The sequence below is a fragment of the Lissotriton vulgaris genome, chromosome 12, assembly GCF_964263255.1.
Source record: "Lissotriton vulgaris chromosome 12, aLisVul1.2, whole genome shotgun sequence".
In the NCBI taxonomy this organism is placed as follows: Eukaryota; Metazoa; Chordata; class Amphibia; order Caudata; family Salamandridae; genus Lissotriton; species Lissotriton vulgaris.
This window is the reverse complement of record NC_141700.1, coordinates 756,803,554-756,821,248: the sequence shown is the minus strand read 5'-3', so window position 1 is coordinate 756,821,248 and position 17,695 is coordinate 756,803,554. Positions and strand designations below refer to the sequence as shown.

Genomic DNA, 17,695 nt, shown 5'->3' with positions numbered 1-17,695 from the left:
GAAGGTTCACTCGTCGACGACCCGGTCGTCGTCGACTAGAGGTTCGAAGACTCCGAGTTCGTCGACGCCCTCGACGATGAGCGCACCGTCGACGTCTGTCCCGTCGACGAGAGGGCCTGTTCCATCGGCTCCGTCGACGACCGCTCCATCGACGACCGTCCCGTCGACGACCGCACCGTCGACGACGGCTTCGTCGACGAAGACATTGAAAGTGAAGGTTCCGTCGACGATGGCTACGACGACGATGCCAATGAAGATTACTCCGTCGACGGTCTCCTCGTCGACTATGGCATCCACGACAATTCCATCGCAGAAGACGACTGATGTCATGCCGTCGACGCGTACGCAAGGCATAGTTTCCACGCCAGCCTCTTCATTTGCTTCAATGCCTTTATTGCCTCTCCAGTCCAGCAAATCTGCCCAGTTCGAGACTTTTACAGAAGGAGAAATGATTAATCCTCCATCTCCGCTGTTTGCTACTGATTCTGATCAAGAGTCTGATGTCCAAGCTCAAAGTCTTTCGGATTTGAACATTAAGTGCCAAGAATTCAGTAACGACGAAGAAGATCAGTATGTCCAACATCGAGCAACTCACCCTCAAGTTCCAACTGCGATGTTGCCTATATCAATGATATCGAACCTCCAAAGTATGTTGGAAGATTACAATCGGCGTTTCCCACCAACTCCACAGGTTATAGCTGTCCCATCGGTGTTGAACCCAGTTTCGGAGCCGACTCTGGCTCCTCCGCAACCGGCGCCGCCTGTTACTGTTCACAGGAGTACATCAGTCGTGTTCACACTACCATTTATCCAGAGGATGATGATGACGAGAATCCTCCAGAGCATGAGGATGGAGAAGTTTCTGATGTAGATGAGGATGGTGAAGAACATTTAGCGGAGTGGGATGACTATCGTGCTCAAACACCATCCCCTTCTCAGGTGCCACCAGGGGATTCTCCTCCAGTGGATATCGCAGGCTTCCACCAGGACCATGGACAGGGCGGCGCAACGGTTCAAATTACCACGAGCCCACAGAGAGGAAGATTGCTTCCTATACGATTTCAAGAACCAGCCCTTGAAACAGGTACACACAGTCCCGATTATAGACTTCATCTGGACTGAAGGGGAAAAATTAATGAAGACTCCTAACTCTTTACCAGCACAACTGCAGAGGTTGGAAAAGAAATACAAGGCTCCTGTAGGATCTCCAGCATGCCTTACAGGTCAACCTAAGCCCGACTCTGTCGTCACGCAGGCTGCTCAAAGAGGTTCAAAGAATCCGGCGTCTACAATCACCGCTCCCCCAGACCGTGAGGGCCGTCGCCTAGATGCTATTGGGCGTAAATTTTCCTCCATGTCCTCTACAACGGTTCGAGTAGCTAACGCTATGGCTATCTTAGGTCGTTATGACCGTCAGGCTTGGGCTGACATGTCCGCCTATGTGGCATTACTCCCGGATGCTTCCAAGGCAGAAGCACAGAAAATTCTGCAAGAAGGAGAAAGAACGGCAGAGGAACTTATTGATTGTGCAGTGGATGTGGCCTGCACTGGTTTTCGCCAACTCGCTGGGGCGTCCGTCCTGCGTCGACAGGGTTGGCTACGCTCAACTTCGTTTCGACAGGAAGTTCAGGCAAGAATCCTGGATATGCCATATGACGGCGAGTCATTATTTGGAGCGCATATTGATGAAGCGCTACAATCCATAAAAAAGGACACGGACACTGCACGTGCTTTGGGTACCCTTCAGTTTAAGAAGCAGCCCTTTCGGGGTGCCCGAGGACGTGGCACTACATCCACTTTTCGTGGAGGAAGCAGTCAATATCGGTCCTTTAACCAAGGTAATCAACGTTTCACCGGTAACCGCCAGCAGTCTTCCCGCCAGCAACCTGCCAGAACTTACAGAGGAAAGTCCAATTTCAGAGGACAATCCAACAGACGTCAATGACTTGTCTGTCGAACGGAGAATTGGAGGTCAAATCTCTCTGTTTGGTTCTCAATGGTCCTCCATTACTACGGACCGTTGGGCACTCGACATTGTGAAAAGAGGCCATGCATTGGAATTTGTCGAGGTACCTCCTCCAACGCCACCTTCCGGACCGCCACCTCCGCACCTCAAAGAACTATTTCATCAAGTTCGCCTTCTCATTCAAAAGGGTGCGGTGGAAGTAGTACCAAAGTCTCAGAGAGGGAAGGGGTTTTATTCCCATTTTTTCCTTGTCATCAAGAAGAACGGAGAATGGAGACCCATACTGGACTTGGGAGCACTCAATCACTATCTCATGGATCAGACCTTCCGTATGCTAACGCTTACAGAAATCTTGCGTTTGCTCTCAGTCGGAGATTTCATGACAACCATCGATCTCCGAGACGCTTACTTCCATGTCCCAATTCTCGCAGGTCATCGAAAGTTCCTGCGCTTCAAGGTGGGGCACCTTCATTTCCAATTCAAGGTCCTTCCATTTGGCCTCCGGTCGGCCCCCCGAGTCTTTACATAAATGATGGCTCCGGTCATGGCTTTTCTTCGTCTCCAAGGCATCCAGATATTCCCATATCTCGACGACTGCCTCCTGAAATCACAATCCCGCTCTCAACTCCAACACCATACTTCCGTTTGTCAGACAATCTTCCGTTCCTTGGGTCTGTCCATCAATCTGGAGAAATCTCAGTTGCAGCCAACAACTTGCAAGGAGTTCCTAGGAGCAACGCTGGACACCAAACTAGCAAAAGCATTTGTCTCCCGGGAACGTCAGCAAAGGATTCTCCGACTAGTTTCGCTACTTCTGGCAAAGAAGTGCGCTTCAGTCCGTTTGTTGAAGTCCTTTCTAGGGATGGCTTCGTCGTGCATCGCTCTTGTCCCTCATTGCCGACTACGAGCACGGCCTATCCAACAGGCTCTGGACAAACAGTGGCGTCAAGTCACCGGTTCCTTCAATGATCAGGTTTCCATCACCATTCCCATGCAGGAAGCGCTCAAATGGTGGGCACAACCACACCAGTTAGCGGCAGGCACGTCCTTTCTGTTCAACACCCCAGATCTGACTCTAACGACGGATGCATCCCTGGAGGGCTGGGGAGCTCATTTCCAAGACCTTTCCGTCAAGGGGAAATGGACTGTGCATCAAAAGACCTGGCACATCAACAAATTGGAGCTTATGGCTATCTTTTTGGCCCTGAAATCGTTTCAACCAGTGCTGCAAGGGGAGTCAGTTCTCATACAGACAGACAACACAACCTGCCTGCTTTATATAAACAAGCAGGGCGGAACAAAGTCTCCGGTGTTATCCCGTCTGGCAGAGGCGATTTGGGACTGGTCCATCAACCATCAAATCTCAATCACCGCAGTTCATCTTCCGGGGTTGTCCAACCTTCTGGCGGATTCCCTAAGCAGGTCCCGATCATCCAACCACGAGTGGGAACTCCACCAGCCAACACTCGATATGGTCTTTCGCCGTTGGGGATTCCCGGAAATCGACCTCTTTGCAACTCCAGAGAACCGCAAATGCCCCGCTTACGCAAGCTGGCATCCCCACAAAGGATCCCAAGGCAATGCCCTTTTGATGGATTGGTCGAATCTCTTCGCCTACGCCTTTCCTCCGATCCCCCTAGTGCCACGAGTACTTTGGAAGATTCGGAGAGAACCCTGCCACATCCTTCTGATTGCTCCCAGGTGGCCACGACAGGCGTGGTTCTCGGAGCTGCTACTCCTGTCTCAATGCAAACCCATTCTTCTTCATCCTCGAATGGATCTTCTCTCCATGAACAGGGGTCAAATCTACCATCCGGACCCCTCTTCCCTGAGCTTGTCAGCCTGGAACCTGAACACTGTGAATTTGCACATATGACCATCCCTCAGGAGTGTCGTAACATCCTTGCTCAGGCCAGGGCTCCATCAACTATAAAGACCTATAAGTTGAAATGGAAACGTTTTTGCCACTGGTGTGCAGGCGCCGGAGTACATCCGTTGCGTGCCACGCCCGCTGAGCTCCTCCCTTTCTTTCTCCAACTGGCTCAGTCGGGTTTGTCACATGCTATTCTAAGGGTGTTTCTGGCGGCAATATCACGCTTCCGCCATGATGGCTCCGCCTCCCTATGTTCATCCAGGTTAATACGTCAATTTTTCAAGGGACTTCTTTGGACTTTTCCTCCAGTTCGGCGTCCCCCTCCCGAGTGGCGCCTCAACATTGTCCTATCTCAATTAATGACTGCACCTTTTGAACCAATCCATAAAGCAGACCTCAAGTATGTCACCTGGAAGGTCGCGCTTTTACTTGCCTTGACGTCTTCACGTCGAGTGAGTGATATGCATGCATTCACGATCTCCTCCCGTGGGCTGCTAAGCTGACTGAGGCCCATGTTAATACTATTCTAGCAAAACATCTCCATTCTGGGAATATTTTAGATCCTTCGCAGAATGGGTTCAGGCCCGGCCATAGCACCGAGACGGCGCTCCTGTATATGGCTGAACATCTCCGCATGCTAGAGGATTCAGGTCACACGGCGGCACTTGTGCTCCTCGATCTAAGTGTTGCCTTTGACACTGTCTCCCATGACATTCTACTCCAACGTCTGGTTGAGGCAGGGGTGGATAAGCTGGCCCTTGAATGGTTCAGATCTTTTCTATCTGATCGCTCCTTCAGGGTCATCACTCCCCCCTTTGAATCCAAACCTCATGCGGTTGCCCAGGGCGTCCCCCAGGGATCGGCCTTAAGCCCCACTCTTTTTAACCTTTATGTCCAGCCGCTGGCTGATGTCGCCATGCGTGGGAACCTCTCCATCGTGTCCTACGCAGACGACACGCAGCTTGCGGTTGCGATTAGTGGGGCCTCCGATCTCGAGGCAGCCAAGTTCCGTGAGGGACTCATATCTGTGGCCCACTGGATGAATGATAATTTCCTACAATTGAATGCTAAAAAAACCGAGGTGCTCATTGTGGGGAAACAAATTCATCTGTGGGGTGACAGCTGGTGGCCACGCGAGCTCGGTCCTACCCCTACCCCTGTCACTGAAGTCAAAAACCTCGGGGTGTGGTTTGACTCCCAATTGAGCTTTTCCACTCACACTAAAAAGACCGCGGCATCTTGCTTTGGAATCTTGCGTCAGCTTCGGTCCACCTTCAAATACTTTGACGCTCCTACACGTAAACTCATTGTGCAAGCTTTGATTCTGTCTAAATTAGACTATGCCAGCTCTCTTTTTCTCGGAGTCAATCAGGCTGAGCTCTCCCGTCTCCAACGCGTCCAGAACGCTGCCGCCAGGGCTCTGGTTGGTTTGCCTAAATTCTGTTCAGCTAGGAGAACCATCTTTAATCTTCATTGGCTCCCGGTGGCACAGAGAATAAAGTTTAAATCTTTGATTTTGACATTCAAAATCCTTAAGCTTTCTTCTCCTCAGATCCTGCAGCAACTCATTTCCCCTTATGTTCCAGCTCGCCCTTTGCGGTCTTCTGTTCTCCACCTGGTCACTGTTCCCCGTTTCAAGAGGTCCAGGATTGGCGGCCGCTCCTTCCGAGTCCTTGCCGCCAAACTGTGGAACTCCTTGCCCGTCCACATTCGTGCCATCGATGAGCTCCTTGCTTTTAGGAAGGCGGTCAAAACTTTTCTTTTTCCCTTAGCCCCTTAGTTCTGTTGCCGTTGTGTTGTGTTTCCCACCTCCTGTCCGGTTTCTGTTCTGCACTAGCGCCAGGACGCCCCTTTGCTGGGGCAGCTGTGCGCTCAATAAATCAGGATAACATAACATAACATAACATCAAACCACCATTTCTACAGTTTAAACCGGATTCTGTGCTTTTACGCACTAACCCTACTTTTCTTCCAAAAGTGCCTTCAGACTTCCATATTAATGAGCCTGTTATACTGAAGTCTTTCTTTGCCAACCCGCAATCTCCTGCGGAACAACGGTTGCACTCTTTGGACATTAGAAGATGTTTAAAGTTTTACATCAGCAGAACAGCCCAGTTCCGAAAATCGGATCAGCTCTTTGTGGCCTATGGCCGCTTTCAAAAAGGGCGACCAGTCACCAAACCTACAGTAGCCCGCTGGGTGGCTTCGGCGATTGCTTTCTGCCATCAGAAGGCGGGAAAGCCTTTACAGACTGCAGTACGGGCCCACTCTACCAGGTCTATGGCCTCTTCGACTGCACTCTTTGCCGGAGTTCCATTGCATCAGATTTGCAGAGCAGCCACGTGGTCCAGCAGGCACACGTTCACAAAGCACTACAATCTGGGTGCCATGGCTGAAGGAGATACCGCAGTGGGACAAGCTGTGCTCCGTAATCTTTTTCAATAAGGTGAGCCTCTGTTCTACCCTCCTCCTAATAGTTTCCAGTCTTATGCATGTCTTCTCTATGTATACATATAGTTGTATAACTTCTATGGAATGGGTTTTTACACCTGTTGATTCCAACCTGTTGTTTATACATTGCATTCTGGAAACTTTGTGTTCGGATACGGACTGCTAACTATTCTATATTCAAGCATGTGAATCTATGAAAGACACCCTAATACTGGAGAAGAACAATTGTTACTTACCTGTAAACAGGTGGTTCTCCAGTATTGGTGTCTTTCATAGATTCACATGCGACCCTCCCATCCTCCCCTCAGAGGCTCTCTTCTCCTCATAGACTCTGTGGTCACTCTTGTGCTACGAAAATCTGAGGGCTTGAGCTCTGAGGAGAAGGTTCTAGAGGGCTGCTGGCGCCTGATTGGCTGCAGTTTGGACTAACATAATGACAAGGATAGGCTGCATTGGAACTTCTGTTTTCCCATGCATTCCTATGTGGAACTTTTTGGTTAGGTACCAGATGCTTCTTTTATGCATTTTTTTGGGTTTTTCCTTATTATGTATATATATATTTATTATATATTATTATATATATTTAGTATTTATTGCTATTTTATTTACCGTGGGACTCCCACTCCGACGACGGGGAATATTCAAGCATGTGAATCTATGAAAGACACCAATACTGGAGAACCACCTGTTTACAGGTAAGTAACAATTGTTCTTCTACATGGCTATGTAGTTAGCTGAGCATCAGCTGAAGGTGTTTGTAGTTTCTTACAAAGGCCAAGCGTATGGTTGAACCTATGCATAAAGAACAGTTGATGGACACCCCAGTACAGAGATCTGGGCCTAAATCTATCTTTTTTTGCTCACCATGCCATTCCAGTTCGAACCCAGCCATATCCAAATCAGTCTAGACCCTGCTCCCCATGGACACAGTCCAGTCGGAACTGCCAGGCCAGATCCTCCCTGGACCGGAAGTCCTAGGAGTTTCCTAGGACCTTTTTCGGGGTTTCACCCCATATCAGCCAGGGTAGCTTGACTGCAGTGGCTTGGAGAGCATGGGGCCCATGTCTGGGCATACCTTTCCCGCTCAGGGTGACAAATGCAAAAAGAACAATATGGACAGAATGTTTAATGATGGATTAAACCCAGATCTTTGTGACTGGGGTGAATGCATTGTTCAGCATTCCATCCAGCATATATTTCTTTTGCTTTTGTTGCCCTAAATGGGTGGGTATGCCCTGACGTGGGTCCCGTGCTCACTGCGCCACTGGATTCAAGCTAGCCTGGCTACTGAGGGGTGATGCCCTGAAACTGGTCCCAGGATGCTTGTTTGCGGTCCAGGGAGGACCTGGCTTGTTTAGTTCAGTCTGGACTGTTCCTATGAGGAGCAGGGCCAAAACTGATTTGCATACAGCTGGGTCCAAACTGGGGTGGCGTGGTGAGCAAAAGAATGATGGATTTAACCCAGATCTTTGTGACTGAATGTTTGATGGACCGAATGCTGAACAATGCATATGTTCATTATGGTCGAACCTAAACTGAGGTGCAATAGTTGGTCTTGATGCAATGTTCTGGTGGCTTAGCATAAGCAGATATGAGACTAGTTTGTTCACTCAGCCTGCTCACTCCCAACAGGACCAGCATGGCCGTCCTCCCAGAACCACATGGTTAGCTTAGTGCAAGCACAGTTGAAACGTGTGGGGCCCTCTTCAGTGACCATGTTGACTGCTCTGCTGAAGGCTGGAGTAGTGTTACCCTCATGTAGTGCATTTTGAAAAACTTGAAAGTAAGCCAAAACTGGTGGCATTTACTCTCTGGCACTAATGTGAGTATCTGCTTCAAAGGCCTTTCCTCGAAAGTAATGTCTGAGTTTTTTTCAACTTCTTTCTGCTTGGCTATAGCAGCCTTCTTGAAACGGAGGATGTTTAATGGAGGTCTCCCTGGGTAATAGTGTAATGTAAAGAAAGGAAGAGTGAAATCCCGGGAGTGCAATGCAGCAGTCGTAATCTCTACTGAATGTGGCGGACCCCAGCGTGACTGGACAAATTACAAGTGCCCAGAGTTCTGTGGTCAGATGACGTGTGTGTCTGTGGAGTTGCCCAGTAGCCTCAGTGTGCCAGAGAAATTGGAGATTTGTTAGCCAGGAATGGTGTTACTCTCCATTTACCCTAAAGCCTCATGGTCTTTGCCTAGGTAGGGGGATGCGACAGATGTGTGCCATAAGTTTAGGCACACCAGATGTCATGTGGGATAGTTCCCAGCTAATTGTACTGGGTCTAACACATCCTTGTGTACAATATCGACTCGGGCTTGGAGTTGTTTTTATCTCCTGAAGTACTCTTCCGCTAGCAGCTGGTTACTGCAACATTTGGGCAGCTTGTGGCGAGGATGAAGTTCCCAGGCTTTTATACCATTGGCTGGAACACTGGAAAGGCCTTTCTGATTGGCCATAGAACACGCAACATGTCAGAGTGACCTCTGATGAGGACTTCGTACTGTAGTCAAATGTGTTTTCCCTAGTAAAAGTTTAAACCTATTATCAGCAGCCATCCTTAATGTTTGATTTGTCCTTTTTGTTTATTAAGCTTTCTGATGTTATTCTTATGGTCCTGCTTAATTTTATTGTTTGATATGCCTATACACATTTACTGTAAAGCGCTCTGATACCCGCAAGGGTCTTGTTCGCGCTCTATAGAACTTTCTAAATAAAGAAATAAAGAAATAAAGAAATTCGAACCTGCCAAGAACTCAACTCATTGACATCATTCCCCTCTGGAGTATGGTGGCACTTAAGTGTATTTGGAAACACGGTAGATATTCTTCATTGGACATCTTTTCCTCAAAGATCTGATTATAAAGTCTGATTAGTGTCGGCCGACTTTTGATCCCGCCCTTACCCCTTGTTCAAGTTGTCTGATCCTGGACAAATGAACTCCCACTGGATCTGAGGCCAACTTGGGCGATGGCAGAATCAGGCTAAAAGCCACTCCTAACTGCTATGTTAATGCACTTGGCTTTTGCATTTGCCAGTCCCGCCTTCCATTTGGGGTTTCCGTTTCGAGGCCCCTTGTCTGGCCTGGCACCTCCCTTTAGAGCCTGCGCGGGTTTTGCCACCTCGCTGTCGCGTCACATGGCCTCGTGGGCGCGCGTCTGCCGCTACCTGATGTCATCCTCAAGGCGCCTGACGCTGCTCGACCCAAAAATAAGTTTCCTTTTCGTTTCCTGTTGTGCAGCTCGCAGATGCCAGCATGCGCGCGAGACCTCCCTTTCGAAACTTTCACTCACTCCGCATCTGCTTTGGACCAAAACACGCGGAGGCTGCGGGCGACGGCGTCACCGGGGACGGCCCTAGAAACCCCCTTAGTGGCCAAGTGACGCGCCTCGAGCCGGCGGAAGTGTGGGGGAGGCAGGGCGGGCAGCAGCTCTGCGTACTCCGCAGTCAAAAGACAGGGAAGGGGATGGCCTCCCTCGGCACATGTGGCGTGATAGCGCCCCCCATACACATAATACAGCGCCCACAGCCCGCACTGGGACTGCACAGGAGGCTTCAGTCGACGGCACGGAAGAGGTACCGGCAAAGCACTGTTTGCCCCCCACCCCCAACAACAGTACCTCCCAGAACGCAGTGAAAGTGAAGGCTTCTTGAATGTACAACCGGTTTAACGTCAGAAGCAGAAATACAGGCTTAACTCGCACTAAAGTATAGGGAGCAACAGGGCAGTCTTACGCAACCACCTGTCGAGGCCTTCATTAATTAGCAGGTTTGTTTGAGGGTTTCCAGGCGCTAAACACACCAGAAGGATGAACATCTAATAATACTCGCAGATACGTTTTCATCAGTTGTCCTATCTTGAGGCTTCCTTCGCACCAGAGGAGTATCTGTCTGACTATCTGTCTGTGGGACTGACTATTCCCTTGACGCACACCGTGGGACTTTGTCTGTACAGGAATTTTTTGCCCTGATGAAGTTCCTTTAAAAGGAACGTAAAGCGTTGGCTGTCATCTTTTATCTTAAAGAAGAATAAAGAGTATTGAAAATACCACATTGACTTAAGTGTGACTTCATCCCTGGTGCTGCCTCCATCTTTTCTTCCATTTTATCTCCGTTATGTTCATAAGACATCTTGGTTCATGCATCTCTGTGATGTTCATGAGTCATCTTAGTTCATTCATCTCTTGGGGGTTTTCATGTTCTGTGTCCATAGTTTGTTAAACGTGTTGCCACAATGCTATCCTTGTGGTTATATCCTATAATGCCAACTCCTGTGAAATGTTGACCCTGCTGCAAACCTTCTCATAACTACGCATCGGTTTTCCCTTCCAACTAGCTCCATGTCCTGTGCATATTTTAGAAAAGTGAGCTCAAAGTGCTTCAATAACAAACCCTTCTGGCACTTGCTAACTGCTTTCATCTGTATGACATCTCTTCAATGAACCACTTTCTCACCTAGCTGTTTCGACGGCTCGGATCGGCAATTTCTTTTTTTTATGCAGCTGTGCTTTTGTAGGCGCGCGCCTACAAAATGACCCTGCCAGCTTCATTTGACTTTATTTTGTATTCTTTAGCCATACTGCACACCGTCGGAGATGCTGTACAACATGGCTACAAGTATTGATAAGCCTAGTAGTGCTCAAATCCAAGGCCTGTTGTCTTTGCCAATGCTTGTTGCTGATTGTCACTCGAGGTGAAGTCGATGAATGGAACTTCTGCTTAGCCGCTGGTGTGGTGTCTTGGTGTGAATGTGTCGTGTTCCTCCTCCTGCCTTGCAGTCTGCGCGGGGATGCGCCATGCTTCCGGTTGGAGGTGGCTCTCGCCTCCAGGGCCAGCATGCACAGCTATGCGCTCGTTTGTGGTGTAGCTCTGCGTACAAGCCGAGAGATGTGTATTGCTTGTGTGTTTATATTTCCTCCGTGCAGATATTTTAGGCCGAGGGTATTTTTAGCCTCGGCGACGGGATAGAAATATTCCAGGCTGGCTCCCTGCGTTTCTTTCTCGTCTTACTTTAGAGGCTGGCTGGGTAGCTTCTCCAGTCTGGGATAAGAGAATGCGATGGATTAGCGACTCTAGCCTGTCTGGGATGCTTTTTGGAGTAGAGAGAAGGGCTGGATTCAAGTCATTGAACGTGGAAAGCCCAGTGTTGAGCAGTGGAACCGGTATTCCAGTGCCTTGAGCTCTGAGGATTGAGGCGCACCGCCAACGCTGTGCGTCTATATCCAGCACAGCAATCGCGGTGGGCGCTGCTGCAGGTGCGGATAAAGCGCTTTGGAAGCGCTGTGTGAATGTGAAATGCTGTGCTGGGAGAACAACGGTGCCTTGGGCAAGAATTGGGACCACTACATCTCCGTAGAGGAGTTAACCATGGCCTGAGCAACACCCGTAAAACGCGCAGTTTTCCCATTCTTTTCGTGGAGTGTGGCGACATCTACTGGCTGATTTTGTTATTGCAATTTGGAAATGTAAACCATGATAGACTATCATAATCGAAACAATTGGCTGATATTCCCAGTGTTTGAGTCGGTGTCAACTTAAGTGCCATTATATTGTCACTGATGTCTTTAAATGTTCTCTACTACTGGCCTCGTTTGCTATAATGACCCTACTATATTTCCCTTGTAGGTTAATATTTGTTAACTTTTTTCAACGTGTACTCGGGGTAGTGGGGGAAAGGTTCAAGCCAGTAGGAAGGCTGAGAGATCCAAGGGTTTTTGTACTTAATTTGTGTGTACACTGTAGGTAGGGCGACCACCCCTCTCCAGGTCAATCGGAAAAGTGTTTCTTGTCATGGACTCTTGTGTGATGGCAAAAGGCATTCTTGGTGCTGAATGTAGTCTTTTTTTCATTCCATAGAACTGATTAGACTAACACACCTGTAATCAGTGATGTGAAGGTGAGATTGTCCGTAATGACCGGACTGAGGTCATAGGTTGAATTCCTGACGGGTAATAGTGCACATCATTTAAGCTTATGTTATTTGAGTGTGTGTAGAGCTGGCAGCAACGTTTCCACAACATTGCAACATATTCTCAAGCAGGGTGCTGTTTGCTGTGGAACTCACTCGGTGGACTATTCCAGGGCCACTGGAATTATGCAGCAGGAGAGGGCCAAATTATGCAGCGCGGTCACAAAATTACGCAGTAAAAAAAGGCAAATTATGTGACAAAAAGCAGCCCATTTTGTTACAGTACTAGTTCATTATTTTGGTATTTTTACACTTAAAACTCTGAGCTTAGGTTGCACCTCATTGGTACCGGATTAATGTATACATATAGAAACAAGCAACAGAAAGGTGATTAGTCAACCTTGGCAAAGGATTGATGCTACAAGAACAAGGTTTTAGTTAGTATGAAGAATGCCGCTCGGCTTGTTAACGTTCGTGTTTATGATTGAAAACGTAAGGTATAGTGCTAACTGGGAAGGGGAAACCTTTTAACCCCTTAATCTGTGGAGAAAGAAACTACAGCATATACATTTACCCGTCTCCCGTGCACACATATAGTATTGTAATATATCATAAAGTATTTGATTAGAGGAAAACAGAACAGAATTCTTGGTTGATGTCTCTCGTTCTTTAACCCCTTGCCTGCTTATGACGAGAGACACAGTGGAGCTGTGCTCATCATAACGTCCGCGCCACTCCCCCGAGTGGCTAATTCCACGCCTGTGCGGATGTTCGGGGCTCGTCATGAGCACCGGGGCGCTGCACGCGGCCCATCTCTCTCCTCCCCCCACCGCACCTCCGGGGAATTAACCCCGCGGCGAAGGGGCTAATACAGTTTGTACAGCGCAGCCAGCCGACACGTGTTTCGTCAGGGAAACCAGTAGTTTCCGGACTCTTCAGGGCTGAGAATGATACAACAGTTCTCTTCAGAGCTGAGCACAGAGTGACAGTTGGTTGGAGAACAAACATCCTTCTTAATTTCATGTAGTTAAACATCATGGGTGGAAACCAAAATAAATAAAGAAACCCATCATATTGTGCTGGGGATAGTCCCCATATGTTGAACAATTTGGGATTACAATGGAATGCTAGTGATACACCCAAATATGTAAAGCACACGCACACCGGGCTATAACTAAAGGATATCACGCCTATTTTAAAAGGGTAAAAGGAATACAACAGAAGGGCACAAAAGGTAAATCTGGAAACCTAATTAAATCTAATAAGTCAGAGGACACAGATGATCTTAAAAAGAGTACCTGTATGGCAATACCAGCGCTCAGGGTAGTCTGTCAATATCGCCATTTCCCATGACAGATACAAATGGCGACTATTCCTCTTACTTTCCCCCAGTCCCTATTATCAATCTTCGTACAGCACCACCAATATGGATTTACAGCTTCGCGTGCACCCTACCGGGTTGGAATTATCACTGGTCTATTGGTAAGAGCTTGCACAAGCTTAGGCTTTAAGCCATTCCCTTTCTTGGTCACATTATCCCTCCACTTGGCTACAATTGATAGAAAATGAGCATTACTATCTTCCCTTTGGTTACCATACAGACTACCCTGAGCGCGGTATTGCCATACAAGAGGCAGGGAACTACTGGTTTCCCTGACAGAACACGTGTCCGCTGGCTGCGCTGTACACCCTGTATTAAAGTACGAGAGACCTCAAACCGGAATTCTGTTCTGTTTTGCTCTAATCAAATACTTTTTAACCATATATTGTAATACTATGTGTGCACGGGAGACGGGTAAACATTGGCTAAGGACCTTCAACTGCGCGGCAGCACGCGTCTCTGCATTTTTAGTACCTTTTGAACAGTTTGAGCGAGAAACAAAACAATTTTTTGTTAATCTGTAGATTATGCATCAGCTAATTGATTATGTGGTAAATTAATTATGTGAAAACCACTGGCCCCACAATCGCATAATTCCAGCGGCCCCGCCATTAACGGATTGTGTCTGTCTGCTGGTGTATGTATGAGGTTAGTCGAGAGTGTCTTCATTGTTAAGTTTAGAAATGGTTTGTGCAGATTAGTGAGAATGTAAACTGTTAGACCGTGGCGATATTTGGGCAAGAGAGCAGAAGAACTCATTTGGGTGGTCTCCTGTCCATTGCTAAATTGTAGGGAAGCGTTTCTATCAAAACATCACTGTGGAGGTAGGTACCTATGCAATGCTATGAGCCTGAGGAGCTGTATAACATGTTGTACCAGAGCGCCAGGTTTCCCGTATCCACTCTAGAGGCTGCCTGGTCACATCTCCCCTTCACCGGACTTTGCATGAAAATTAAACCATCCTTATGGCGCCTCACAGTCTTTAGACTCGCCTGAAATCTGTTCTGCAGTTTTACATTTTATAAAATCCGCGTTTTACATCAGAGATATGAATTTTATGGGCTATTTAAAAAAATATTATAGACATGATTTAGTCTATCTGACTTAGCACTTTTTAAATATTTTATCTGAAAATTGGGTATTGGCTACGATTCTGACGACATTTTTAATTTTGTGTTTTTATGTATGCGTTTATGGCCTTTGGCTGAATAAACTTGACTTACATGGCTCTCTCATCCTTCCGCAGGCTGCTTATCATACAGTAACAAGAGCGATGGTTGCTTGCCGGGCCCGGCGCTGTGCGTTGTGAATGCTGTGATCGTTGGACACTGTACCGGTAAGCATTCTCTCCACCTACCACGTGCCTGATTGATTATTAATTCAGGAAGCTTCGATAACTGTTAAATGATTATTACAGTTCAATTCAAAGCCTGCGTGCGGGATGGTCCCTTTCAAGGTTTCATGGGGAGGGGAGTGATAGGAAAGGCAAGGGTTGTGATTAGTTCTCACCTCGCCCATTGGACGCTTTGTTGCCCTTGCCTGATGAAGACTCCCATACCATTATTGTGCTGATTAACAAAGCGCCAATGAATTTTAGGCTCACTTGCATCTTACCGACTCTGGAGGGTCCAACTGAGTCTCCAAGCTGGCCCCGTTCAATGGAAGGGGTTTGACCCTTTTGCATGACTGAAAGGCCATGTTGCTGAAGATGTGGTGTTTCTGCTTCCGTGCCAGCCTCTTCACTTTCATTGTGACGTGAACACTGGAAAGCCGTCTTGCTCAGGACAAGTTGTGCAACGCTGGGTATCACCTTTATACCTCATTGAAAGGCCATGGTAACTCAAGGGTTCACTTCTGATTGCCTCTGCCACACAGAGGCCTTTTGGCGTCTGCATCCCACAACCTTGGGAGATGATCTAGCCTAGTCCGAGCTGCTGCGAATTAGTACCTCGGCTTCCAGAAGGAAATGTTGTGCAATGTGAGCCTACAGGTGTTTTTTGGCAGACTCTGGTTACTTCATTCGATTTGACTCGGTGTATCCCTTCTCCATATAAGGACGGCATCCTTTCTGCCTCATATTTGCAATAAATGGTGTTTAATCCTTTCAAAGGATATCCGATGAGTGCCATCAATATTACCTGTGTCATGATGGAAAGTAACTTGATGGCCTGGATTTCTACAGAGCCCTCAAATTCCCTCTTTCTCCTTCGTCTGTTGATTCTCTAAGTAACCTTGTTTTACCCCAGTATTGGAACTTTCATAGATTCCCATGCTTTGTATCATTCCCCGTCGTCGGAATGGGAGTCTCGGTAACAAAAATACCATAGCTGTAGGTACAAAAGACAATGGAAAAAGGCCTAGGCCTCATTACCTTTTGTAGCATATCACCCTCTTTGTGTAAAAGAGACCAAACTTTTGGCCTCAGCCAATCAGAAGTGCCTCACCACTTAGAACCTTCCTGAAGGAACCTCAGAGCCTCAGATTTTCTACCGCACGTTGTGCTAGGGAGTCTCCATTGAGCTCTGCTCAACTTCTACACTTCTACAGGATTTCATCAGGTTTTTTCACAGTTTTCTCTTCAGGATCTTTTGGATCCTTCTCAGGATTGTTGCTGCCTGCCAGTATGTCGGAGATTGTGAAGAAAAAAGCACTTTTCAAGCCTTGTTCCTCCTGTGGCAAGAAAAGGCTGTTTGTGGAGGACAAGCATGAGGACTGCATCTATTGCCTCTATCCTGACCATCTGGTGGATAAATGTGCAATCTGTCGCTCCTTTTCTGCCAAAACCCTCCGGGACCGTGAGGGTAGGCTCCTGACATGGCTGCAAAGGCTTAAATCGAGGAAGGATACTGTCTCCAGTGACAGTGAAGATGCTGGATCGATGACTTCTACTAGAAGGTCAGTGAAAAGGGGTAGGGGTTCCCCTTCTTCTTCTGTCAGTCGATCTTCTAAGGCCTCAAAAAAGACCCCCAGTGAGTCTGAGAGCCAAGGTCCCAGCAAATCTCCTCACAGAAGTGTAAAGGAGAGGGATGGACCTTCTACGCACTCTACTGGCGCGAAGACTTCCACAGCCTTCAAAACGCCTCAAAGCCAGTCTTCTGAGAGGACTTCTAGGTCCTCGACGACGAAGACGTCGACAGCGGGAGACCCGTCGACTAAGTCATCTAAGGCTCCGTCAACTGGAGGTTCGTCGGCGACGAGACCGTCGACGGCGGAGAAGGCGCCGTCAACAAAGGCACCGGCTACGCAAGTGTCGACGAAGGAGCCGTCGACGAAGGAGTCGTCGACGAAAGCCCCGTCGACGCCCAAGATCCAGCCGACGACGAAGGCCCCGTCGACAAAGGCCCCGTCGACAAAGGACCCGTCGACGAAGGCCCCGTCGACGAAGGCCCCGTCGACGAAGGCCACGTCGACGAAGAACCCGTCGACGAAGAACCCGTCGACGAAGAACCCGTCGACGATGATACCAACGAGGGCGACGACGACAGTGTCGTCGACGAGAGTCCCGTCGACGACAATGACGACGGTGTCGTCGACGACGGTCTCGTCGACGAGAGCGCCGACGACCACTACGATGACTATGACGACGGCTGGTGTGTCCACAGTCTCGTCGACGACAACGTCCACGACGCCTATCTCGACGGCGTATGTACAACCGTCGACGACGGAACCCACGATCTTGGCCACGGAAAAGCGTATCACCATTTCTGTGACGCGGATTACACCGGAGATGACTTCTCCAAGGGCAGTGTCCCCTCTGCTACCAACAATGCTCTTGCAAGAGGGTCACCCAGAGGAAGATGACCAAGATGCATATAGTTATGCCAATAGTCCTTCTCAACTATTTGTCAAATGCCAGGACACCGACTCAGAGGGCGAATACACCCACGAGGAGCATGATCATGATCATGGTCAACATCAACAACGACACTCGGACCAGGGAATGGTCTCAGTGCCAACATCTTTCCTACAAGATCTACATAGGATGCTGCAGGACTATAAGTCTAAGGCCAGTGGACCTTTGCCAACTACGTCAACACCTGCTACGCCTTCCACGACTCAGGCGTCAGTGGTGCCACCTACGCTCTCGGCTCCAACCTCTCCGCAGCCTCAAACAGCCGTCCCTCAAG

General features: G+C 48.4%; 1 protein-coding gene across 6 annotated transcripts in view; it reads left to right on the top strand.

Moving 5' to 3' along the window:
* KDM6B (lysine demethylase 6B) overlaps positions 1–17,695 on the top strand; it is an 823,670-nt gene that overhangs the window by 655,619 nt on the left and 150,356 nt on the right. For all 6 annotated transcript variants that reach the window (XM_086946061.1, XM_086946060.1, XM_086946064.1 and 3 more), the window contains one exon: positions 14,815–14,904. The gene's annotated coding sequence lies outside the window, so the exon portion shown is untranslated. The remainder of the gene's footprint in view (positions 1–14,814; positions 14,905–17,695) is intronic.